This window comes from Lissotriton vulgaris, chromosome 4_1 (assembly GCF_964263255.1).
Source record: "Lissotriton vulgaris chromosome 4_1, aLisVul1.2, whole genome shotgun sequence".
In the NCBI taxonomy this organism is placed as follows: Eukaryota; Metazoa; Chordata; class Amphibia; order Caudata; family Salamandridae; genus Lissotriton; species Lissotriton vulgaris.
The window spans coordinates 33,009,507-33,035,181 of NC_141691.1; positions in this window are offsets into that span (position 1 = coordinate 33,009,507).

Below are 25,675 nucleotides of genomic sequence, written 5' to 3' on the forward strand. Positions count from 1 at the left end.
GCACTCAAGAGGACTTAACATTGTTTTTTGTGGCCTTGGACAATGGCAGTAATATAGTTAGGGCCATGTATGATGGTGGGAATGATAGGGGCATTTGTTTAGTGCACTGCATTAACAATATTGTTCAAGACTTCTGAAAAAAGAAGACCGGGTCAGCAACTGACTGACCACCTGCAGAATAATCTGCACACATTTCATCTATTCTTTTACAGCCCGAAAGCAGCTAAGGATCATTCGATGTGAGAATAGAATGCCAGTGAAAGCGCTCTTCCAGGAGGTGGACACACGTTGGAACTCAACATATTACAGGTTTGAAGGTCTGTTTGAGCAGTACAGACCAATCAATGAATATGTCATGCAAAGAGGGTATACTACTGTCAAAGGCATAACCATTTGGATGGACCAATGGGGCCTAGTTAAATGCCTGACAGAGATACTACTTTCTTTTAAGATATCCACACGTAAAGTCAGCAAGGAGGATGTACTATGGGCTAAGCTTTACCATTGTTGCACATTCTACAGCAACAGCTGAAGGGGGTGTATACAATGTACGCAGGTGTGGAGGAAAAAAGAAGCATATGAGAGTTTAACCCTTCACTTATCTGAAAATACATGGGTACAAAGAGACATTGTGCCATCAACCATTACATTTCTTCCACAAATCTGGATTCACAGTACAAAGCAGTACTGAACACTAACACATTGATTCCTTTTTCAGAAGTGAATGTTGCCAAGTACAGAACTTGGATAGCTGCAGAAGCCAGTGGCTTAGAAAAAGAACAGCTGGGATTTTAAAGGACCGCTACTCCGACTCAAAACAAGTACTGAAGGGAGCCGGAGTCAAGTTCAAGATACCTGTAGGGTGATAGCAGCGCTATATAAGACCACAATACAATACAATATAATACAAATTCAGAGCCTGAGGGCAGTGCGGTTTGCTCATAGCAGTCCAAACCACCAAGAACAACAATAGCAAACACAGGCTCATCAGGCCCAGTAAAATCGGCACGGGACTGAGGCAAAGACAAAAGAAGCATAGCAAAGCGGAGCACTCCTGAGCATTTAGCGGTTGATCCAGGCCTATCTGGATGACCCAACAGTGATCTACATTGATCAAAACCTGTTGCTGTATTGGTATGGGAAAAGGGGGCAATGGCCAGTGCTCAGCAGGCTGGTGATAAACTATCTGGATTGCCCTGTCAGAAGTGTCTCTTCTGAAAGTGTTTTCAGTGCTGCTGGTGCTGTTTTAACAGTGAAAAGGATTAGTCTCTTACCCCAAAACGTGCGGATGTTAACCATGGTCAAAATGAAACAGTACTTTATACCACCGGATTACACCATACCTGAAGAAGCACATCAGGAAGATAATGACAGTAACTTAGTTCATGGAAGTAGTGTGTTGGATGACCTACTTCTGGGTGAACTACCAGAGTTTGAGGATGAGCTCTGGGACACCTCCATCGGAGGTAGCTGCGCGCTCTACAAAACTCAAAATAAATAAATAAATAAATAAATTTCCTGACAACTAGGCTTTCAATTTGTTACTTTTTCTTCCGTCCTTATTTACTGTTACTATACGTGTGTGACTATGTCTTACTGGTTCGAATCACATCAAATCCATCACCTCTGTCTTACTCTTTTATTGCCGGATTGGAGTTACAACTGTGTGCAGTCATTAAAAAAGTAAGTCTACTCCCCCGAGTCCTTATCCAGTCCACTACTCCTGACTCGCACTAAAGCAATTTCCCTCAAGCCAGACATTGAAGGGAGAATAGTACAATAAATGTGTGCCTGCCTTATAAAGTCCCTCCAAAGAACGTAACTAATTGACTATAGATATCCTCCTTTCCGAGCAGAGAGGGACTGCCCCTTAAGAAAAGGTAATGATGATGACATGCAATGGACGTGGAATAATTGGTGTTTTTGTTGTTGTTGTTCATGAAATGTACTAGTATTTAATCTATTCTACATTAAAAAAGTGACTCAAGTAAATGTTTCCCTTTTTGCTGTTTAATAACAAAATTGTACTTTTACTGCAGGCCGATACATTGCTTTTTTAATATGGAATCTGGACTCACTCGGTAAACTATAGAGTTGGACACCATAATGACTATACTATACTTGTAGCAGTCAGTCAGTCGGACCTGTGATCATTGATGGAATAACTCAGGCGTTTCATAAAGAGGATCAAAAGGTTAACAAGTCAACAACAGCCACAGCAGACCTACATGTCTGTGTCGAAGTGGAGGTGAGTGTAGTGGTATGACTGACAGCGGTACTTAAATAGGAACATGCTATGTTGCTATATATGTGTGCTTTGCCTGGTTAAAAATCTTAGCTAAGTGAAGATTGGGTGGGCTCTGTTCTTCTGTTGTTGTAGATTATTGCTGGAAACATATTAGACATGATTTGGCCAGGCCGTGTCTATAATTGATCTTGTTGCACTCCTTTGTAATTTATACATTTTAACTTTAATTTTCTCTTTGATTTTTCAATATCCCTTTTTTTCCATATATACGTACAGGCCCGCCTTTACCCTGTGCTATACTCGGAAAAACAACTCAATTTATCTTACCAATCTGCATCCATCCACCCAAGATTGATGGATGGCCCATCCATGGAAGGAAGAACCAAGAGGAATGCTGAGATGCAACTACCAATTTGGCCGTAACATAGTAACTTATATTATTGTCTTCTTTTATTTCATTTGATTCTATTTTTCTCTTCAATCATTTTACGATTGTGTGTATTGTTGTTTATTATGTTTGCTTATATATTTGACCCCTACAGCTATTTAACAATTTTCTTTGCTAGCTTTAAAAGGAAGCCTGGTATAACAGAACATAAAACATACGTACATTAGGTCTCTCTGGGGGCAGACTGGCATGGCACTTTCATATTAATAATAATTAATAATATACTGCTGCCCTGCACATCTAGTCTAGTCCTGCTCATCATTAACCATCAAGTCATCATCATGCATGCATTTTCTTTTTCTTCCTAATAGATGTATGATGGTCATCCGCCAAAATTGTGTGTTGTTCATGTGTAGTGTTTGTCTTTGTCAAACCCTTCCTCAAATACCCCTTCCCGACCATTCGTCAATCCCTAACCCTCTTCCCCTGGGCTGTGTGATTGATATTGAGATGTGACTAAATTAAAATAATTTACAACAATAACTGATCACATACTTGCTGGGGCAGAGGTGGTGAAAGCACTAACTTAAGGCAGGACGAGGATCTTCTTTGGCTTGCCCACATAATCCATCATATTTAATTGCTGCCATTGATTCATCATCCTTACAGCACTAAAGGTTACACTTGTCCACTTCATAGGTTGAGTCAACGACAGTTTGTCTCTTGAACTAGGCTATCCCCGCCACCATTATGTTTTATTTTACTTTAGCATTGCTTAACATCATGGTTTCTTGTTTGGCAGTCTTGTGTTCTGTACATCGTTCTACTACTCCTTATCGAGTCTCCCTCAGGTGACTGACTGTCTGCAAATGCTACTTCCAGTGTCTACTACTACCACCACCACCATGGAATCTTGGGACACCAAACCATCATCACCATGCAGCCATCGCTTTGCCTAAGTTTAAATAAACATCAATCAAAGGTAAGAAAAGAACTTTGGGGGAGATATAATTAATCACATGGAAATTAATTCATTAATTTATAGCCCCACATCATTCTGTGCAGACTGTATAGACTATGAGGAGAGACTGACAGTATTCGTAGGACAAGTCACTCACAAGTGAGGGTATCACATCTATCTGCTCATGTGTTACACTATCAGCAGATTATTTAAAACAAAAAACTGGCTGCAGCCCTGCAGCAGCAAAATAAACTTTGTTAAGTAAAAGAGTAACCCCCACAAAACATTTACATCATATGTTCACTTTAAGTATAAATAATGTATTCCCCAACCAAAATAAACGAATGTAAAAGTCCCATAACACCCGACTCACCCCCCTCCCTAACCACAACCAATGTCCAAAGATAAAGAAAGAGTTCAAGCAAAGTCCGCTCGGCTTGAGTCCATTTTCCATAACAAATATAAACACCAACTTTTCCACAGTGCCCAATTACCACACACCAAAAAAAAGAAAAAAAGGGGCAATGCGACAGAGTTCTAGCGGCAGACTCGCTTGTTTACCTCCTTGACATTTATCTGCTCCTCTAGGCGCGCCACCTGGAGGAGAATGCGGCAATTGGATGCTTTACAATTATGTACACAGGGGGGAGCATTGTTGAAGCACATTGGGCGGCTGCCAGATTTTGGTGCAGTACCACTGGGGGGGCCTGGCTGGGGCTCCTGACATTGGAGGAGGCCACCTCTTACTCTGCCAGAACCACCAGACACCAATATTCTTTGCAGATGGCTTCCAGCTTCTGGCGCTAGGCAATGGCTGCCAACTCCTTCCTGTTTAGTGGTCCTTTTGGTTGGGAAGGGGTAGCTATATGAAGAAAGAAAAAATACAATTGTAACCAATACTCTTAGTAAAACAGTAACACAAAATTAATTCTACACTTAGTGGTACAGTAGCACTAGCAAGCACAGTACATAACATTTGTGGCATCCTCCCACTTCCTCAGTCTCTAACACTTGTCGAAGTTGCAGGCATTACTAGCAGTAGGCACTATGGAGTAGACAGGTCTTCTTCTTCTGTCTCTTGTTTAGCTAAATTAACTCATGCCGTAGACTCAAATTATTTTTATTTACTACTCTCTGCACATGGGGAAGCTGTAGTCTACAACTACACAATTATGTTATTTTTATATTATGAGTGGCCATACTCTGTTACATCAAAGGCAACTGATCAATTTCACTTTTACTTGACTACTACAAAAAGGCAGATGATAATGATATCTGATCCAAATAGAGGACTTTACTAAGGACTTATGAGTAAATTGGAGATGAACCAATATTACCATATTTAGGGGAGTAAGCATACGCGTGTTAGCACTGGTTAGTAGTGTTAAAGTGTAGACAGTACTAAAGCCATCAGAAAGGAGCTAAGAATAATGTAGGGAGGCAGACAAAAATTTGGGGGTAGACCACCCTAAGGTTGTCATGTCTAACAGGCGGTCAGAGCATAATTGGGTTCCATAGATGCAAACATCTCATATTTTATTGCAGGGATGAAGACCCTACGGGTGGAAATGGGCTCTTTTCATGCAAAAATGGAAAACTGGGAAAATAAGACATCCTTTTCCTAGGAGCAACTCCTGTGGCCTGGACATCTGGCACCTTAAAGAGAAGGTGATTGATCTGGAGCAAAGGGTACAATGGAATGTTGTTCGATGATATGGCATCCCTGAAAACCTGGAGATGAACAATGATATTGGTTTTTGGGTGGAAAAGTTAATAGGTCTACTGAGTTTGGCTTTCGCATATTATCTAGAGCTACAGATGGCCCACAGCATATATTCACAAGCAATGCAAATGGACAACCTGATCTGGCCTTACCAGTTTTCGCTTTTCTACTTCGCCACAAGCAGGTTTTCAGATCATCAGCCAGAGCCCTGGTACCCTATGACTTATATGGTCACTGTGAGTAGACAGCTGGTAACAACTCCCCAGAACCATTGGCAAAAGGAAAGACTTTTAACAACTTAGGCCTTAACTTCATAAATGGAACATCAAATACATACTCCTGGAACCGGCCAAGATGTGTATACAGGTGGATTGTAAATCTAAAGACTATATTGAACAAGACGACTTGACCAATCTCCTGGAATGCTTGGCTGGCCAGTGCATGGACTTTACTCCGCCTCCACCAATGCCCAAACATCCACCAATACAGGGCTGGCAACTGCCACACCATGCTGGAAGATTGCTTAGCAGACTTTACTCACAAGGTTGCCTTAAGGCCCATTCTATTGTGGTGGCTGCCTCTCTCCATCCCTCATTCTGCACCTTCCCCTCCCCCTCCCTCTCCTATAATCCTCCTTTTATTGTCTGTTTCCTGCATGGACCATTGTTGTTTTTTCCCTATGTTAACCTAGTTGCACACTTTGTATGCCTCATTTTCTTTTGGACACTTTGCTATATAAACACGCTTGCATTTGTGCCACTTTGTGTAAAACAAAGGGCCAGGCAGGAAACACATGACACCCTATCCTCCTCCACAGCAAGACCATCAGTCTTTTCCATACACCACACCTTTCCCAGAGCAGCTGTTGCTGCTCCTATCTCTCTCTCCACATTTTTCTCCTCCCCCTCATGCACACCTTTAGTGTCAGCTGCTCTCTCCTTATGGAGCTTAGTCTTGAGCCAGAGAAGTTACACACAGTGATGAAAAATGTCCCATTGGCATGCATCAGCAATGGACAGTTGGTTACCTGAGGCTTGTCAGTTTCTACTGAGTTCCCACTACACCCTAGCAGCACTACCATCTTTTCTTCCTTACATCTCCCTGGATTGGGGATGGATCTACACTCTACTTACTGATAAACATTCCCATTACCTCACACCCACACTCACGATGGTCCCACCCCTTCCAGCTCTTCTCCTTGAATTTTCTTTTCTCCTTCAATCTGAATAACCTGATGAGTTATGTTGAGTGAAACAAATCCTCTCCTAGCGGGCCTCCAAGTGGACAGCTATAGCCCTCTTCCAGGAGACTCAACTTTTGCGCATAGAATCAACTACATTTTTAGAATGACTGGGCGGAACAAGTTTTGTACTGTAGCTACATTCCCCCATAGTTGCAAGAGGAGCCAAATACGTGCTCTATATCCCGAAGATGTGGGGTGACTGCACTGATGTGGAAGTCAATATTGCATCAGGGTTTTCACTTCTGGGTGGGTACAGAGGGAAATTTTATAGTGTTCAAAGTTAAGTTTGGTGGTAGGTTATTAGGGGTGGGATCAATATATATGCACCCATGGGGAATTCAGAGCTTCTCCTCCTCCATCTCAATCGCATATTGACTGAAGTAGAAACGTCCTCCATGGTCTTAAGAGTGACTGGAACTAGCCCTTGATTTGATCATGAACAGGATAGACCCTTAGATACCATACATGACATTGATAGGACTCTACTGCAAGACCTAGTAGATGACTATGGCTTGACTGACATCTGGTGCCTATTTCACCATTGGAAACAAATTTCATGCTTTGGATCCTAGGACAAAGATTGTACATTTCACTCACAGGTTTATGACTCCCAGTCCCGCATGGACTAATTTTTGGTGACCATGTGCTGATTCGGCATACCAGTGACAGTCTCATGTTTGATTCTGTCCTTGCCGATCACGCTCCCCTAAGGATCACTATAGACTGGAACTTCAGCAGCCCCAATAATATGCAGTAGTGTCTTAACATTTTGACTCCTGCTGAGTAGGCACATTTGAAATCTCACTTGTCCATCTACTTGATGGAAAATACATTGTCCCCCTCAGATAATGTTGACTGCTGGGAAAGCTACTTTCTGGTGCCAAATTATGACTCTGCAATGGGCAACAGAAATAGATTTGGGCTTCACAAAGCCTTGAATAGAGACATGGGGTCCATGATGAGCTTGTACCTTCCACTGCAGTTTGAGACAGTGTCTGGAGGAGGCAAGAATGGAATTGAACTCTCTGTTCATCTCCAGAACCAATCAATCAATCAATCAGTGACACTTATAAAGCGCGCTACATACCCGTAGGGTCTCAAGGCGCTGGGGGGGGGGGGGGGGGGGGAGCCGCTACTGCTCGAACAGCCAGGTCTTCAGCTTCTTCCTGAAGGAGAGGTGTTCTTGGGTCAGGCGCAGGTCGGTCGGGAGGGAGTTCCAGGTCTTGGCGGCCAGGTAGGAGAAGGACCTTCCTCCTGTAGTCGCTCTTCGGATGCGGGGGACGGCGGCGAGGGCGTGGTTGGCTGATCGGAGGTGGCGTTTGGGAGCGTAGAAGTAGACTCGGCTGTTGAGGTAGCTTGGGCCTTGGTCGTGTAGGGCTTTGTGTGCGTGGGTGAGGAGGCGGAAGGTGATTCTTTTGTTGACGGGGAGCCAGTGAAGGTCTCTCAGATGTCCGGAGATGTGGCTGGTTCGTGGGATGTCGAGGATGAGTCTGGCTGAGGCGTTCTGGATCCGCTGGAGTCTCTTCTGGAGCTTGGCGGTGGTACCGGCGTAGAGGGCGTTGCCGTAGCCCAGTCGGCTGGTGACGAGGGCCTGAGTGACGGTCTTCCTGGTCTCGGTGGGGATCCACCAGAAGATCTTCCGTAGCATGCGTAGGATGTTGAAGCACGCCGAGGAGACGTTGTGGACTTGCCTGGTCATGGAGAGGGAGGAGTCCAGGATGAAGCCCAGGTTGCGTGCATGGTCTGTCGGTTTGGGTGCGGTGCCCAGGGCGGGAGGCCACCAGGAGTCGTCCCAGGTGGAGGGAGAGGAGCCCAGGATGAGGACCTCCGTCTTGTCCGAGTTCAGTTTCAGGCGGCTGGTCGTCATCCACTCGGCTACCTCTTTCATCCCTTCGTGCAGGTTGGCTCTGGCGGCGGCGGGGTCGTTGGTCAGGGAGAGGATCAGCTGGGTGTCGTCGGCGTAGGAGATTATGCTGAGGTTGTGTTTGCGTACGATGGCCGCGAGGGGGCTCATGTAGACGTTGAAGAGGGTGGGGCTCAGAGATGATCCTTGGGGGACGCCGCAGATGACTTCGGTGGCCTCTGACTTGTACGGTGGTAGGCGGACTCTCTGTGTTCTCCCGTCGAGGAAGGAGATGATCCATTCCAGCGCCTTGTCCTGGATTCCGACGTTGCTGAGGCGCTGTACTAGGGTGCGGTGGCAGACCGTGTCGAATGCCGCGGAGAGGTCCAGGAGGATGAGGGCCGCTGTTTCTCCGTTGTCCATCAGGGCTCGGATGTCATCGGTGGCGGCGATGAGGGCGGTCTCGGTGCTGTGGTTGGCTCGGAAGCCGGACTGTGAGGGGTCGAGGGATCCGTTCGTCTCGAGGAAAGCGGCCATCTGCTTGTTGACGGTCTTCTCGATGACTTTGGCTGGAAACGGGAGGAGCGAGATGGGGCGGTAATTCTTGAGGTCGGTGGGGTCCGCTGTTGGTTTCTTGAGTAGAGCGCTGAGTTCGGCGTGTTTCCAGCTCTCGGGGAAGATGGTGGTGTCGAAGGATGTGTTGATGATGTCTCGCAGGTGGGGTGCGATGACAGCGTCTGCTTTGTTGAAGACGTGGTGAGGGCAGGGGTCGGTCGGTGATCCGGAGTGGATGGAGTTCATCGTGCGGATGGTGTCTTCGGTGCTGATCGGGGTCCAGGCGTGGAGGGTGGTGGTGGGGGGTGGTTGTTCGGTCATGGTGTGCGTTGGTTGGTTGTTGAAGCTGTTGTGTATGTCCGCGATCTTGTTGTGGAAGTATGAAGCCAGGGAGTTGCAGAGGTCTTGCGATGGGGTGATGTCGTTGTTTCCTGCGCTGGGGTTGGAAAGCTCTTTGACGATAGTTAGGTATTTGTACGAAAAAGCAGCAGCGGACCTTAAAAAATGCCGCACATAACCTCCAGTGCCAATGAGTCTAAGATCAAGTCAGTTTGATATTGTGCTGCCAACCCCGACACCAGCTGCTGTTTGGCGTCGCTGTGCTCTCCAGATCAGTTAAATAGTTTTTAGGTATTCATGGGGGCGCACCAGAATGAGAGTCCAAAAAGAATAAGTAGAGAAATGTTCTTTATTTATCTTTGTTCAGCAAAAAAGGCACATTAATAAAATATATAGTGAGATCAGCCAACGCGTTTCACTCCCTACCAAGGAGTTTCTTCAGGGCGCTATGAATATTTTCGGTAAGTTGTCCTTTGTAGGATCCCTCTGTGATCGCACTGATATTTTCTCGGTCGTTATTCCAGCCTATTTCTTTAAAAGACTTTTTGGAGTATCTATCTTCCCTTCTCTTTTCTTGTTGTAGTGGACTTTGTAGATCTTGTCCAAAAAGGTAGTTCTGGTACTTCAAAACCAGCCATGCCGAGACGCCGAAACTGACGACGGTCATTACAGCACTTCACCCACCTAGAACAAACATAACCAGGGACGGGTTTCTTTTTGAAGTACCAGAACTACCTTTTTGGACAAGATCTACAAAGTCCACTACAACAAGAAAAGAGAAGGGAAGATAGATACTCCAAAAAGTCTTTTAAAGAAATAGGCTGGAATAACGACCGAGAAAATATCAGTGCGATCACAGAGGGATCCTACAAAGGACAACTTACCGAAAATATTCATAGCGCCCTGAAGAAACTCCTTGGTAGGGAGTGAAACGCGTTGGCTGATCTCACTATATATTTTATTAATGTGCCTTTTTTGCTGAACAAAGATAAATAAAGAACATTTCTCTACTTATTCTTTTTGGACTCTCATTCTGGTGCGCCCCCATGAATACCTAAAAACTAAGCTCTTTGACGATGTTGAAGAGTTCCTTGCAGTTGTGTGCGTTGTTGTCCAACCGGTCCTTGAATGCTGTTTTCTTGGCGGCGCGGATCAGCTGGTGGTGTTTCCGGGTGGCAAGTTTGAAGGAGGTCCTGTTGTCCGGTGTCGGTTCCCTTCTCCAGACTTTCTCGAGGGCTCGGCAGTTCTTCTTGGAGCTCTTGAGTTCGTCGGTGAACCATGGGGCTTTCTTGCTGCCGGGTCTGCTGGGCGGGGTCCTCAGTGGGGCGAGTTCGTCCGCGCAGTTGCTGATCCACTTCGTGAGGTTGTCGGCGGCCTGGCTGGGGTTCGCTGAGCTGGCAGGAGGGTGCTGGCTCAGGGAGGTGGCGAGCTGGTCTGCTGTGATCTTGTTCCAGCTTCTGCGGGTGGCCTGTTGCTGGTGGTGGTGGGTCGTTGTTTTCTTGAAGGTGAAGTGGACGCAGCTGTGGTCCGTCCATTGAAGCTCTGTGGCGTGGCTGAAGTCGATGTCCTTGCTGGATGAGAAGACTGCGTCGAGTGTGTGTCCGGCGAGGTGGGTGGGGGTGGACACCAGTTGCTTGAGTCCCAGGTTGGCGAGGTTGTCGAGCAGGGTGCTGGTGTTGCGGTCGTTGTTGTTCTCCAGATGGAAGTTGAGGTCTCCCAGGAGGATGTAGTCAGCGGAGGGGAGGGCATGTGGGCTGACGAAGTCGGCGATGTCCTCGCTGAATTGTGTGCGTGGTCCAGGGGGTCGGTAGATCAGGGTGCCTCTGAGGGTGGTGTTCGGGTTGGTGTGGATCTGGAAATGCAGGTGTTCGGCGGTGGTCAGGGAGTTGTCGGTGCTGGTCGTGAGACGGATGGTGCTCCTGTGGATGATGGCGATGCCTCCTCCCATCTGGTTGGCGTTTCGGTCCCTCCGGACGATCTTGTAGCCCTCTGGGATGGCGATGGCGATGTCGGGAGCTGAAGAGGCGTTCATCCAGGTCTCCGTGAGGAAGGCAACGTCTGGAGCTGTGGTGTCGAGGAGGTTCCAGAGTTCGATGGCATGCCTGTGGACGGAGCGGGTGTTGAGCAGGATGCACTTGAGGTGGGTGCTGCTGGTGTTCGGCTTGGTGGGTGCTGGTGCGAGACAGGTCCGGATGCAGGTGAACTTGCAGGCGTGGCAGCTGAAGGGTCCGTGGGTACGTCGTGGAGAGGCTTGATGGCATTCTGGGAGTCGGCCGGTGTTGAGAGCGGTGAGGGTGGCGGCGGAGTACGTCAGGCGGGTCGGTCGGGGTCTTCGTGGGCCAGGGGTCCTGGCACTGGGCGCGGTCCACGCGCGGACGGGCGTAGACGGGCTTACCTTTGGCGCGCCTTCGGCGCACAATCGGCGCGCCCGCTGCGCGTGACCACTGCGCGTTCGCACGGTCGCCATTTAAGGCGAAGTGCGCGGGTGGGCGGAGCAGCTGGGAGGCGGGAGCGGGGAGGGTACAGAATAGAAAAAGGGGCGGGGAAAAGCGGCGGTGGCGGGAAGGGAGGGCGGAGGGCGGCGAGGTAGGCGGACAACAAGGAAGGAAACCACAACACGGGGGAAATAAAAATTATACAGAACGGGCACAAATTCTCAACAAAACAAGGAAAACAAGGAAAAAACCAAAGTTATATCAAACAGGCACAAATGTTAGACAAAACAAGGGCAAAAACAACCGCAGCGGCGCCCGCCGGCAATCGGCAAAACGAGGCAGCAGCGAGGCAGAGGGCAGGCAAGGGGCACACGCAGCAGCTGGTGGCCGTGCGGCGCGGGGGTGTCCCACAAACGGAATACATGTTACTCTGCCTCCAAGCCTAGCACTCTGAAGAGGGTGATAAGGGAGGGTTCTTACTGGCTGCCCAATTGTGACAGTGAGAAGCCATAACAACCATCCATGTCCTTTGCGGGGATGAAGATATGTTCTTCACAGACCTGTAGGAGACACTAACTACCTTTGCAGCTTGCTGCACTGACCTGTATAAATCTGGGCATGATGTCGGGAATATCCCTCCATGACCAGGGTGGATCCCAGTTATTGAGTGAAATGACAAAAGTGGAAACAACAAAGGACACTGTCAACCTCCCGTATAGTAAAGTCCCAGGGTAAGATGGATTGTCAGGTGTATTCTGCAGATGGCTCCAGCCGAATGTGGTATGCTCCCTTTATGATGCTCATTGGATGAGGAAGACTAGCAGATATCTGAAACAGAGCACTTATCATGGTCCCCTGCAAACCTGGGAAAGACCCACAGCAATGTGGCAATTAGTACCCTATTGCCCTATTTCCCTTCTAAATATCAATGCAAAACTGCTGGCTGCAAAATTAGCTGTTCACCTTATACATTCGATACCCCCCTTAATACTAAATTCCCGGGGTGGGGTTTGCGCCTGGCAGGATGCCCTGCAGCCATTTCCCTACACTACCCCCCACATTATGAGTATCCATGGATTCAGTAGAGTAAGGATTTGCCCTCTCTGTTGATGCAGAGAAGGCATCCAACCTAATTGATTGGCCCTATCTCTACGGGTGCCTCAAAAATCCTCTTATATGCACAATATATATTACTCACTTTCACCAACCTCCCCACATCCCTGTCAACCATCAACTCTATCCTCACATACTTCTCAGAGATTGCAGTCTATTGGATCAATTGGATCAAGAGCGAGGGTCATCCAGATTAGCACAAAGGCATACATAGCAGGATAAAAGTTCCAATGGAAGGATGAAATACTAGTAGGTCTAAGTTAACCAAGGCCTAGAGAGGATTGTAGCAGACAACCTATATCTGCTTATTGCTCAAACTAAATTGTACTATGCGAAATGGAAACCCCTTGGCCTATCTCCATGAGATAGTGCAGGCAGGTAAAATGGTCACAGTGTCACGCTTGACACATGTCCTGGGTATGTTCCTATTGTTTGTTCAGACCTCTATAATGCAAGATATTTGCAAGGATATTAAATCCTTCACATAAGAGACCTAGAGGCCTAGGCTATAAATCTTGATATTAATTAACCATAAGGGAGGTAGATTGAGTATACCAAGCATGGAGCATCATCAAACGGTGACAGGAGTCCCTCTTTGGGTCTATATAGAGCAGCAAGTCATGAGTTTCAGTCTCCACAATCTACATATCCCTGGCACTTAATCTCTCTGTACCACTAACCACATTATAAAAGCCACGTCTAAGACATAGAATCAGGCACAAACCCTTTTCAACAGCACTGTACAGTTACATAAGTGAGCACCTTTATGGCTTTATGCTAGCATCTGTGCAGACAGATGACCTATCTTGTGGACTTTCTGGAAACAAGCTCGCAATAATACCTTCAACCACATTCTTAGCTGTTAATCAGATCACACTTTTTGAGGCCCTCCAGGAAGAGTTCTGCTCGCCCAGCTCCCAATTGTGGTGATATTGGCTCCTGATACCTGGTGGGCTTGGTTTGTACCTATATGTGATTGCAGAATCCCCAGTTCTGTAATATCTAACCTTGTGGGGACAGTTTAAGGTGGTAGTCTCAGAATTCCATAATCTTTTAATGTGTCATCTTCACTCCCAACCCCTACAGCTACAGTTACTACTTAATAACAACTGTTCAACGGCTAATTTATCTGAAATAATGTGGGCAGAGGTGTAGGGAAATTATGAGGAAGGTAAACCTCTTCAGGATTAGTATTGTTACCCCTTGAAATGAAGTGAGCAGGGTTGCAGCATCATATGACTTGTCGGAGATGCCTCAATGATCATTATTACATGCCCTACATACTCTATTAATGCCCAATGTTCTCCACATTTGGGGCCTCAGTATGGGCATCACTAAGTGCGGCTTCACAGAATCCTATCACTCCAGATGGGCCACTAGTCCTCCTCCATGGCATGACCCACTTCCTGTCCCTGATGACCCATATGAGAGGTATCATGGCCACAGGCTTTATAGTGGCAAAGATCTTCACGCTGCACCAGAAAGACTGACATATGATGACTGACCCTCTGAGATGGACATGATGGCCTCGTATATAAGATACCGGACAACGCAGACAATTGTTCTGCACTTTTGGGAACTGTTCTGGATGGAAGGGTTCAGCACCCTTCTACAGCTGGCAATGGATGGCAGGTGAGAACGGTGAGTATGCAGATAATGTATGCAGATTGATTAAGGGGGGTCCACCCTTCCCCACCATTCACTTAGATGCCTATCTAAGTGAATCAACATACTCCTCCAACCTACCCTGCAAAGAAACTGGAACAAAATCACCACGGACCAAATCTCCGCATCGCTCCTTCGAAACCCCCCAGCCCTATCTTCTGACACCAACGAAGCCGCCGCCAACCTCACCCTATGGTTATCCAACACCGCCGACACCTTAGCACCACTGAAAAAAACGTCAAAGCAAACCTGGCAGCAAGAAGGCCTCATGGTTCAACGATGATCTCAAGAAGTCCAAGAAACTCTGCCGTTCCCTTGAAAAGGCTTGGAAAAAAGACCCAACCACCAGCACCAAGGACGCCTTCAAAAGCGCCACCCGCACTCACCACCAACTGATCCGAAAAGCCAAGAAAACAGCATTCAAAGATCGACTTGACAACAACGCCCACAACAGCAAGGAACTTTTCAACATCGTCAAGGAATTTTCCAATCCCTCGGCCAACTCCAACGACATCACCCCATCTCAAGCCCTCTGCGACTCCCTAGCCTCATTTTTCCACAACAAGATTGCAGACATCCACAACAGCTTCGACAACCAACCCAGAAACCAACCCACCCTACCATTTGCTGTTCATCTTCCCCCCGCGAACACCCTTAACAACTGGAACCCAATCTCCACTGAGGACACCATCCGACTGATGAATTCCATCCACTCAGGATCCCCCACAGACCCATGTCCTCACCACATATTCAACAAAGCAGACTCCGTCATAGCACCACACCTCCGAGACGTCATCAACTGCTCCCTCAACTCCGCCACCTTCCCGGAAGACTGGAAACACGCTGAACTCACCGCCCTCCTGAAAAAACCAACAGCAGACCCCACCGAACTCAAAAATTACCGCCCCATCTCGCTTCTTCCATTCCCGGCCAAAGTCATCGAAAAGGCTGTCAACAACCAGCTCGCCGCCTTCCTCGAAGCCAACAAATCCCTCGACCCCTCACAATCTGGCTTCCGAGCAAAACACAGCACTGAGACCGCCCTCATCGCAGCAACAGACGACATTCGAACTCTACTGGACAATGGAGACACAGTCGCCCTCATCCTCCTTGACCTCTCAATCAATCAATCAATGACACTTGTAAAGCGCGCTACATACCCGTAGGGTCTCAAGGTGCTGGGGGGGGGGGGGGTGCCGCTACTGCTCGAACAGCCAGGTCTTCAGCTTCTTCCTGAAGGAGAGGTGGTCTTGGGTCAGGCGCAGGTCGGTCGGCAGGGAGTTCCAGGTCTTGGCAGCCAGGTAGGAGAAGGACCTTCCTCCTGTAGTCGCTCTTCGGATGCGGGGGACGGCGGCGAGGGCGTGGTTGGCTGATCGGAGGTGGCGTTTGGGAGCGTAGAAGTTGAGTCGGCTGTTGAGGTAGCTCGGGCCTTGGTCGTGTAGGGCTTTGTGTGCGTGGGTGAGGAGGCGGAAGGTGATTCTTTTGTTGACGGGGAGCCAGTGAAGGTCTTTCAGATGTCCGGAGATGTGACTGGTTCGTGGGATGTCGAGGATGAGTCTGGCTGAGGCGTTCTGGATCCGCTGGAGTCTCTTCTGGAGCTTGGCGGTGGTACCGGCGTAGAGGGCGTTGCCGTAGTCCAGTCGGCTGGTGACGAGGGCCTGGGTGACGATCTTCCTGGTCTCGGTGGGGATCCACCAGAAGATCTTCCGTAGCATTCGTAGGATGTTGAAGCACGCCGAGGAGACGTTGTTGACTTGCCTGGTCATGGAGAGGGAGGAGTCCAGGATGAAGCCCAGGTTGCGTGCATGGTCTGTCGGTTTGGGTGCGGTGCCCAGGGCGGGAGGCCACCAGGAGTCGTCCCAGGCGGAGGGTGAGGGGCCCAGGATGAGGACCTCCGTCTTGTCCGAGTTCAGTTTCAGGCGGCTGGTCGTCATCCACTCGGCTACCTCTTTCATCCCTTCGTGCAGGTTGGCTCTGGCGGCGGTGGGGTCGTTGGTCAGGGAGAGGATCAGCTGGGTGTCGTCGGCGTAGGAGATTATGCTGAGGTTGTGTTTGCGTACGATGGCCGTGAGGGGGCTCATGTAGACGTTGAAGAGGGTGGGGCTCAGAGATGATCCTTGAGGGACGCCACAGATGACTTCGGAGGCCTCTGACTTGTACGGTGGTAGGCGGACTCTCTGTGTTCTTCCGTCGAGGAAGGAGATGATCCATTCCAGCGCCTTGTCCTGGATTCCGATGTTGCTGAGGCGCCGTACTAGGGTGCGGTGGCAGACCGTGTCGGATGCCGCGGAGAGGTCTAGGAGGATGAGGGCCGCTGTTTCTCCATTGTCCATCAGGGCTCGGATGTCATCGGTAGCGGCGATGAGGGCGGTCTCGGTGCTGTGATTGGCTCGGAAGCCGGACTGTGAGGGGTCGAGGGATCCGTTCGTCTCGAGGAAGGCGGCCATCTGCTTGTTGACGGTCTTCTCGATGACTTTGGCTGGAAACGGGAGGAGTGAGATGGGGAGGTAGTTCTTGAGGTCGGTGGGGTCCGCTGTTGGTTTCTTGAGTAGAGCGCTGAGTTCGGAGTGTTTCCAGCTCTCAGGGAAGATGGTGGTGTCGAAGGATGTGTTGATGATGTCTCGCAGGTGGGGTGCGATGACAGCGTCGGCCTTGTTGAAGACGTGGTGCGGGCAGGGGTCGGTCGGTGATCCGGAGTGGATGGAGTTCATCGTGCGGATGGTGTCTTCGGGGCTGATCGGGGTCCAGGCGTGGAGGGTGGTGGTGGGGGGTGGTTGTTCGGTCATGGTGTGCGTTGGTTGGTTGTTGAAGCTGTTGTGTATGTCAGCGATCTTGTTGTGGAAGTATGAAGCCAGGGAGTTGCAGAGGTCTTGCGATGGGGTGATGTCGTTGTTTCCTGCGCTGGGGTTGGAAAGCTCTTTCATGATGTTGAAGAGTTCCTTGCAGTTGTGTGCGTTGTTGTCCAACCTGTCCTTGAATGCTGTTTTCTTGGCGGCGCGGATCAGCTGGTGGTGTTTCCGGGTGGCCAGCTTGCAGCATTCGACACAGTCTGCCACAGCACCCTTTTACAACGCCTCAATAACATCGGAATCCAAGGAAAAGCACTTGAATGGATCACCTCATTCCTCACCGGAAGAACCCAGAGAGTCCGCCTTCCTCCATTCAAGTCCGAGGCCTCTGAAGTCATCTGCGGCGTACCACAAGGATCCTCACTCAGTCCCACCCTCTTCAACGTATACATGAGCCCCCTCGCGGCCATCGCACGCCAACACAACCTCAACATCATCTCTTACGCGGACGACACTCAACTGATCCTCTCCCTCACCAATGACCCCAGCACCGCCAAAACTAACCTACACGAAGGAATGAAAGAAGTTGCCGAATGGATGAAACAAAGCCGTCTGAAACTGAACTCGGACAAAACAGAAGTCCTCATCTTAGGTACATCCCCCTCTGCTTGGGACGACTCCTGGTGGCCAGAAGCCCGCGGAAAAGCACCCATCCCGACAGACCACGCACGAAACCTAGGCGTCATCCTGGATTCTTCACTCTCAATGAACAGACAAGTCAGCGCCGTTTCCTCTTCTTGCTTCAACATTCTTCGCATGCTCAAGAAAACATTTCGCTGGATCCCCTCCGAAACGAGGAAAACAGTCACCCACGCTCTGGTCACGAGCCGACTGGACTACGGAAACACCCTCTACGCAGGTACTACCGCAAAACTCCAGAAGAAGCTCCAACTAATCCAAAACGCCTCAGCCAGGCTCATATTAGACATCCCACGCAACGAACACATCTCCGGTCACCTTAAAGACCTCCACTGGCTACCCGTCAATAAGAGGATCACTTTCCGTCTGCTTACCCACGCACACAAATCACTCTACGACATCGGACCAGATTGCCTCAACTCACGACTGTCCTTCTACACCCCCTCCCGCCAACTACGTTCTTCCAGCCAAGCCCTCGCCACTGTACCTCGCATCAACAAGACCACCATGGGAGGCAGATCCTTTTCTTACCTGGCTGCCAAAACATGGAACTCACTCCCCGCATACCTTCGCCTTACCCAGAACCACCTAGCATTCAGAAAGCAACTTAAAACATGGATATTTGACAAGTAACCCTCCTCTCCTTCCTAAGCGCCTTGAAACCCTCTGGGTATGTAGTGCGCTATACAAATTCCATGACTTGACTTGACTTGACTATCCCCAGTAATCTTTTTAGTAGCACTGTGCATATGTTGTTACTGTTGTCCTTGTTGAGAATGGAGTGATTTTGTTGAAGATGGGTAATCTTGTTTGTGATTTTTTCGCCTTAAAATCTGTTGTTTTCTGAAAATACACCTCCCTTTCTCTTTGTACAAGTTGTACTACAGCCTGTATTTTGTTTCTTACACATTCCCCAGGATAGTGTGTACCCCTGCATCGAGGGCTACCACATAAGTCTCTGTTGAATGGGCTCACAGGGCCACTATTGACCATTGATTGGTTTTGGTTTCTGTGCATCACCCCCTTAAAGTGTCCAGATAAGTCTCCAAGGCCCTTTGTGGCATGCCCCCTCATCTTTCCAAGTATATTTTGGCCCTGGGGCTACCATTGATACACTCATCTCTTAATTAAAAAGAAGGCCTCACGTGATGGAGTCCACAGGGCTCACATCCAAGGCACCCTTTATTTGCAACACAATGGTGTCTGAGTTAGTGCTAGGCATCGAGAAGTGCAAAAGTGTTACCAAACAGCAAAATACATCTTAGTATATGTGGTGCATTTCTCCCTGTCACACGGCCCAGTATAACAACTCCCCTTTTTGCATTCAAAAATTAGTAAATGAGCCCCTACATATTTGGTATTATAGAATATAGATGAAAGTATGTAAAACTAGTAAAACATTAAATATGGGTGGTTTGTAAAAAAATGTAATAACATTTTAACAAATATAAAACACACAACTAGACATTATTGTCAGAAACATTTGGACCCAATCCAATGGCGTGAAGACACATCAGTGACTCAGAAAAAAGGTATGTCCACTGACTAAGAAGAGTAAAAGTGTGACACTCACATCGGGAAAAGAATGTCTCCACAACCAGTTTAGCAACTGCAATTCTACACAAGTTGTGTACAGGTTAACGTGCCAGTGTGGTTTACACTACATAGGACTCACATCCCGAAAAATCAAAGTGCGAGTGCAAGAACATCTGAGCACCATAAGAGCTGGCAAATTGACAACTAAGCTATTCCAACACTGTTTCACTGAGAAACACACCTTCCAGTGGACAGTGCTTGAAAAGATCAAGGGTTCCCCTCAGAACATCGATGGGATCCTATTGGCAAAAGAAGCACGCTGGATTTACAATGAAAAAACTGATCGGATTGGGCTTAACGAGATTATAGAATGGAATAGGGTCAAACTCTGACTGGTACACTGATCCACTAGTTGTCTTTTGGCCCAAGATTTGCGTAGTATGTACATCTTGCCCCTCCCAGGCTTGGGTGGGGTGGGGAGGGCTAGACACTCTAATATCCCAAGTGGGCTCTTTCAAGTCTCTGTACCAGGTTTAGATTGACTGCAGTGGCCGATACTATTATGGGTTACATTCAGTGCCCCGTGCCTGGGGGGGGGTTTAAGTTGTAGCTACACCTAGATGACAGATAGGGTAGCGGGTGTACACAGATCAGCTGTAGGGAGTATACCCTTTTTATATGACACAGCAGACATTTGCTCTGAGGGCCTACGTGTGTTTTTTGTCTACATGTTAATAACACACGAAAACCGAGCAGCTCTGTTGTTGTCTAGTGTCATCCGGTTTTTTCCACACATTCGCCAAAATTCTCCTGGTTGTGACAGTATAACTTTACCACTAGTGTTGAAAGTGACCAGCTCAGGGGGAGTAGTCGATATCTGGATATATATCCCTTACATTTCTCCAGATATGCTCTAATTCCCGTCATTTGACTAGGTTAAGATGGCCGCCATGCTCGATTCACGGGTCACGTGCTGCAGCGCTATGGGCGGGGTCCCGCCGCTCTTCCGCATTTGTATGCAAGCCGGACCCGCTTCTGGCACAGCGGAGGAAAGGCGTCTTCCTGTGTCCGTCACGGTGAGGAGGTTCGGTGATCCAGGAGGTAGCCTTCAGGGAAGTACTAAGGGGAACTCCGGTTCCGCGTGACGAAAGGAGACGAAAGGAGTGTGTATGGTCTTAGACGCTTCTTATTACATTTCACTCGTTCCTCCGAACTAATAGTTGAGAAAGAGAGGCTCTAATACGATCGAGCCGAGGGTGTCTACTTCTCCTTGTGTTAACTAATAGGCACCTAGTAGGCATACAATGGAGGTGTGGTCCGAGGTTTTATGCATCAGTAGTTCGAGCAATATGCAGCGCTCGGCTACCTACTGATGGTGCAGTGCTTTCGGACATCCCAATGCTAAAATAGATTGTTGAGTCGGTGTGTTGCTTTTGCTCTAGAAAGGCTACCTATGGAGTAAATACGATATGTTACATGGCATATTGGTAGGCAGCATGGTGTCTATGAAAGTACATTATACAAGCTTTTGAACATTTTTCTTTTTTCAGACAAAAAATTTTAGACTAAGGAAAAAGGAACATACTTACGTTTGAAGTACCCTGTGACCTTGTTGAAACCGGAGCGGCGGGTATGACTAACTTGGCTGTCTCCTGGTAATACTCCCCACACATTATCATACTTTCATTCCCCTTGCTTTTTGCCACCCCAGGGTCTATATGGTTTTAATTGTGTTTTCCCACCTGTTTTCTCCTGGCAGCGCGTTACAGAACTAGTGTCCAAAAAGTGAAGTGGCAGCATTTGAGTGCAGCCCTGATGAAACTGCTTAACGCAATATAGCTGTGAAACATGTCGGCACTGGCAGTAGGTAACGGTATGCATGACTAGCTACCAGCCTTTTTTAATTTAAACAGCACACTATCACCTCCCTATGAATAAAGTTGGTTAAGGGACTGGTGTGCTGTGTGTTTTTAGGCACTCAGTTATATTTGTGTGTGTTTGTCACCAGCAGATCTTTTTGCGCTTCACTATTTGTCACATTTTATGTTGTTTGTTTTGGACACTTCTTTTCTTCTTATTTCTTTGGAGAAGCAAGTGACTACCGATGATGAGACAGGGGCCTGTCTGGAACTTGCATACCAGTTACCCCGTTGGTGGTGTTTCCGTGAGGGGTCTTTTGCTTCTCGCACATTTTTTCTCTACTAAGAGTGTAGCTCAACAATTGGTGTGGACTTGTGTGACCAACTTCGTTTTTGGTTCACTATTTGTGGTGCTCTGTAGTGTTGTCTGGGAGAACAGGTTTTTTAACGTGGGCGGAGTACAGTGCATCACCTCCTTATAACGTGTATAAGAGAGTAGTTGGGAGCAGGACATTTGGACCCCCCCTTTTTTCTGAGTCACTGATGTATCTTTACGCCATTGGATTGGGTCTTTATTTGTATTATAGATTTAGAGTGGAGGGCGATCCTTTCCGTATTCCCTCTGAGCTCCGAGGTATTGTTTGAAAGAAACATTTGGACCACAATATTATTCTTATGATACTTTTAATATAAACACACAATATAGATTGCACATATATAGCAGAAATAAAACCACATAATACTTGTTTCTTATTGGAAAAGTAAAACTACAAACAGCAGCTAAACAGTTAAAAATGAAATGCATTCATTCGACTGTGGGCTTCAATTAAATCAATACCTTTTTCTGATTAAATAGTATCAGATCCATCCAGTACTGGTACCTCATTCGCAAACCCATTTGAATGTTGGATTGGATATGTGTATTATGCAGCACAGCATAGCAAATTGTGCTGCACACCGTGAGTGATCTAAACATCTGAATCTTGGTTCCAAAATTCCAAATTTCCATTCAACAATATTATGAGAATTACTTTTCAAACATGTGTTACTTGTCTTCTGCCTGGAATAGCTTTTTTTTTAATGTATTTATTGACATGTTTCATGGTTAACATCAACTGTCACATAGCATAGACAGTGAATCAGGTGACAATAGATAACTAATACAAGAAGTTCACAGTTCAACTATTCAACACATTCACAATTTCAATATGCCCGCAAGACACTTCTTTTATTTTAAACGAGGGTTATACTCCTAAGTATTTTTACTTCTGAACTATGCCTGCTTATCGTCCATTGACTAGTATCTACTGAGGGGTTTTTCTGAGGAGTGCTAACCTGTAGTAATTTGTGAGGGGTATCCGCAAGCCACTTCACTCTATGCGGATTGGAGGATATATGCCTCGAGGGGGCCCCATATGTCTCGAGGTCTAGATCTTTGTGGCAATAATTCTGCTTATATTCTTGTCTGTTCTTCGCAGTATACCATATCATTTAACTATTCCTTAAACCCAGGGGCTCTTCCCCTTCCCCATTGGCATGCACTCAGTGTTTTCCCAAGATTAGGCCCAGTGCCACGAATACCCTGACCCCAACCAGTGTTTATCTCTTTATTTACCATACAAATTAGGGCATCCCCCACCTCTTCTCAATACTTGAAGTCAGCACTGCATGCTCACGCCAGGTGAAGGAAATCTGCCCCTTTCATCCCACATATCTCACAATTGTCAGTGTGTATTAGCTTTAGCAGGTCTAGGCGTGCTGTGGAGTAATATATCTTATGCAAAAACTTGAAGTGGATAATCCACAGCTGACTGCTAGCTGTAATCTATTCTGTTTGCTGATAGCAATATAGTCATTGCCTAGCCATCCAGTGCGAGCCCCAGCTCCTCTTATCAGCCTCTTCTTACATCATTCTTGGTGTCAATTTGTGACATAAGGTTAGCCCTGTAGAGTCACAATACTGTGAGGGAAGAATTGCCAGCTTAAAGCAAAGCGTGTAGTGGGGTTAGTGTAGGTGGCACCTCAGGGAAGTTTGGTGTGACCGTCCTATCATCTTGTCTTAGCCTTATGTATATAAAAAGTCCGATGGGTGAGGGAGTGTTTCATCAAAGACTTTGTCCCTTTGTCTAAACGTCCCCTCTCTATACAATGTATGTATGCCATATTGGCACAACATTCACCGGCATATTCTTTTGTATGTAACCAGTATATTGTGCTGATATGCTAATGGAAGTACAGGTGAGTGCACCATAGGTGCTTGCAGTCTTTTGCAATTTTTTCTAGGCTTCATTGGTGCATGAGACAGTAGAATGTTTTGGCAATTTTTATAGCGCGCAAATACCCGGGGGTGTCTCGGCGCTTAAGTGATCAGATGATGACAGTTACAAGATTATTAATGTGGAAACAGCCAAGTTTTTACTTGCTTCCTAAAGCTAGGGAGGGTGGGGGAGGTTTTGATGGTCAGGGAAAGTGAATTCCATAATCTAGCTGTGGAAATCACAAAGCATCTGTCGCCCCAGTTCGCTTTCATTGTGCGTTGTGCACTTGTGCACTGAAATAGTATCGCTCTGGGTCTGTCCCACCTGATTATGGGCTTTTTACCTCCTGTTATAACTCACATCAATTTTCTTTTCAAACTTTGAAAAAACCTTTGTTCTGGGCATATGGAATGTTTATAAACAAGTATAGAAGCTTTGACAGAATTACCATCTTTATTGATGCCCAGTCTAGGGAATGGAATGCTCTTATGGCATCCAGGAAGGGAAACAGCATTTACAATGATGTTTTTTACAAACGAAGTACTATTACAACCCAGTAGCTACAACAACTGCGTTGTTAGTACGCAAAACATTTACATCGCAAATGCTGTAGGGGGCGCTTAAGGTATTGGATATGAAATCCTACATTTTACCTGCTGATGAGCAAACTGGAATAGGAATTTTTAATAATACTGGTCCAATGCGCCCCCTACTGCAAGTCATTCTAATGTAAGGTTATTGCATACTAACAACGTGGTCATTGTAATAGCGCCTCCATGTGCTTCAATGATCCTGGGTGCCTCCCAGCCTCTGCTCTGTCCCACTGAGCACTTCTGCACAGTGTGCTTCTGTTGGTCGGCTCAATGGTGGGGAGAAGCCCCCCGCTGTTGGTCTCCCACTAATATTCAGTCAGCTAAAGAGTGTTTTCCACGCCTGTCAGCCAGGTGCATCGCCTCACTCCCCTGCCTCCATACCTCCTCAGTGGTGTGGGATATGTGGAGTTCCACCGGCCTCCGGCACCCGTTGCAACCGTAAGTTGCCTCCTCAGCTACACTTCTTGCTTTTATCCCCAATCGGGAGCCCGCTGCTGCTTCTCTTGTGTGTTTTTTCTGCTGCTCGTCTTCGCCTACCATGGGTTGCTGCAGAGCTCCTTAGCTGCCAAGCTCCAGAATGAAAGCATGCTGCTTTTGCAAGTCCCGCCTTACTGGTTCCGACGCTTCACCCCACCATTTCTAGCTGCTCTGCGCTGCAGGAGCCTCACTGCTGTCCGGATATCTTGCTAGCCCGCGCTCTAGTGCCCTTCCTTCACACTACAATTATGCAATTTGAACTGAAAGCCATATCGCTGTTCATCTAAAATATACATTTAATCAATAATTACACAACATAAGTTAGACAGAAAATAATATTGAAATAATCAAACCACTGACAAACAACTAAATAGAAAATTGCACATTTATAAGGAGATATATATGAAATGATTTGAAAACGTTTGCACATGAGCATGTGAGTTAACAGATATATGCAAAGAATGCCTGACATCTTAAGACAGGTATGCTCTTGTTGATTATTTGACCATGTAAATACACTTTATCTCCAGATTGAAAATATACACATTTGAGTGAAAAATCATAGAGTGTAAAAATATAATGTATACAATGTGATATCTAGAATTAAATTAATTAATTTCTCAAACCATATATTTTATATAATTTTGACAAAAGGGGGCCCAAGCCAATAGCGCAAACTGAGCGTCGCTTGGTACGGCTTGAAGCTGCTTTGTAAGTATGGCGCCCTTTCACGTGGGTATCTGCGTGAATGGAGCGTGCAGTGGGTGTTGCTCTGGGCGTCGCTTGGTACGGCTTGAAGCTGCTTTGTAAGTATGGCGCCCTTTCACGTGGGTATCTGCGTGAATGGAGCGTGCAGTGGGTGTCGCTCTGGGCGTTGCTTGGTACGGCTTGAAGCTGCTTTGTAAGTATGGCGACCTTTCACGCGGGTATCTGCGTGAAAGGGGCGTGCAG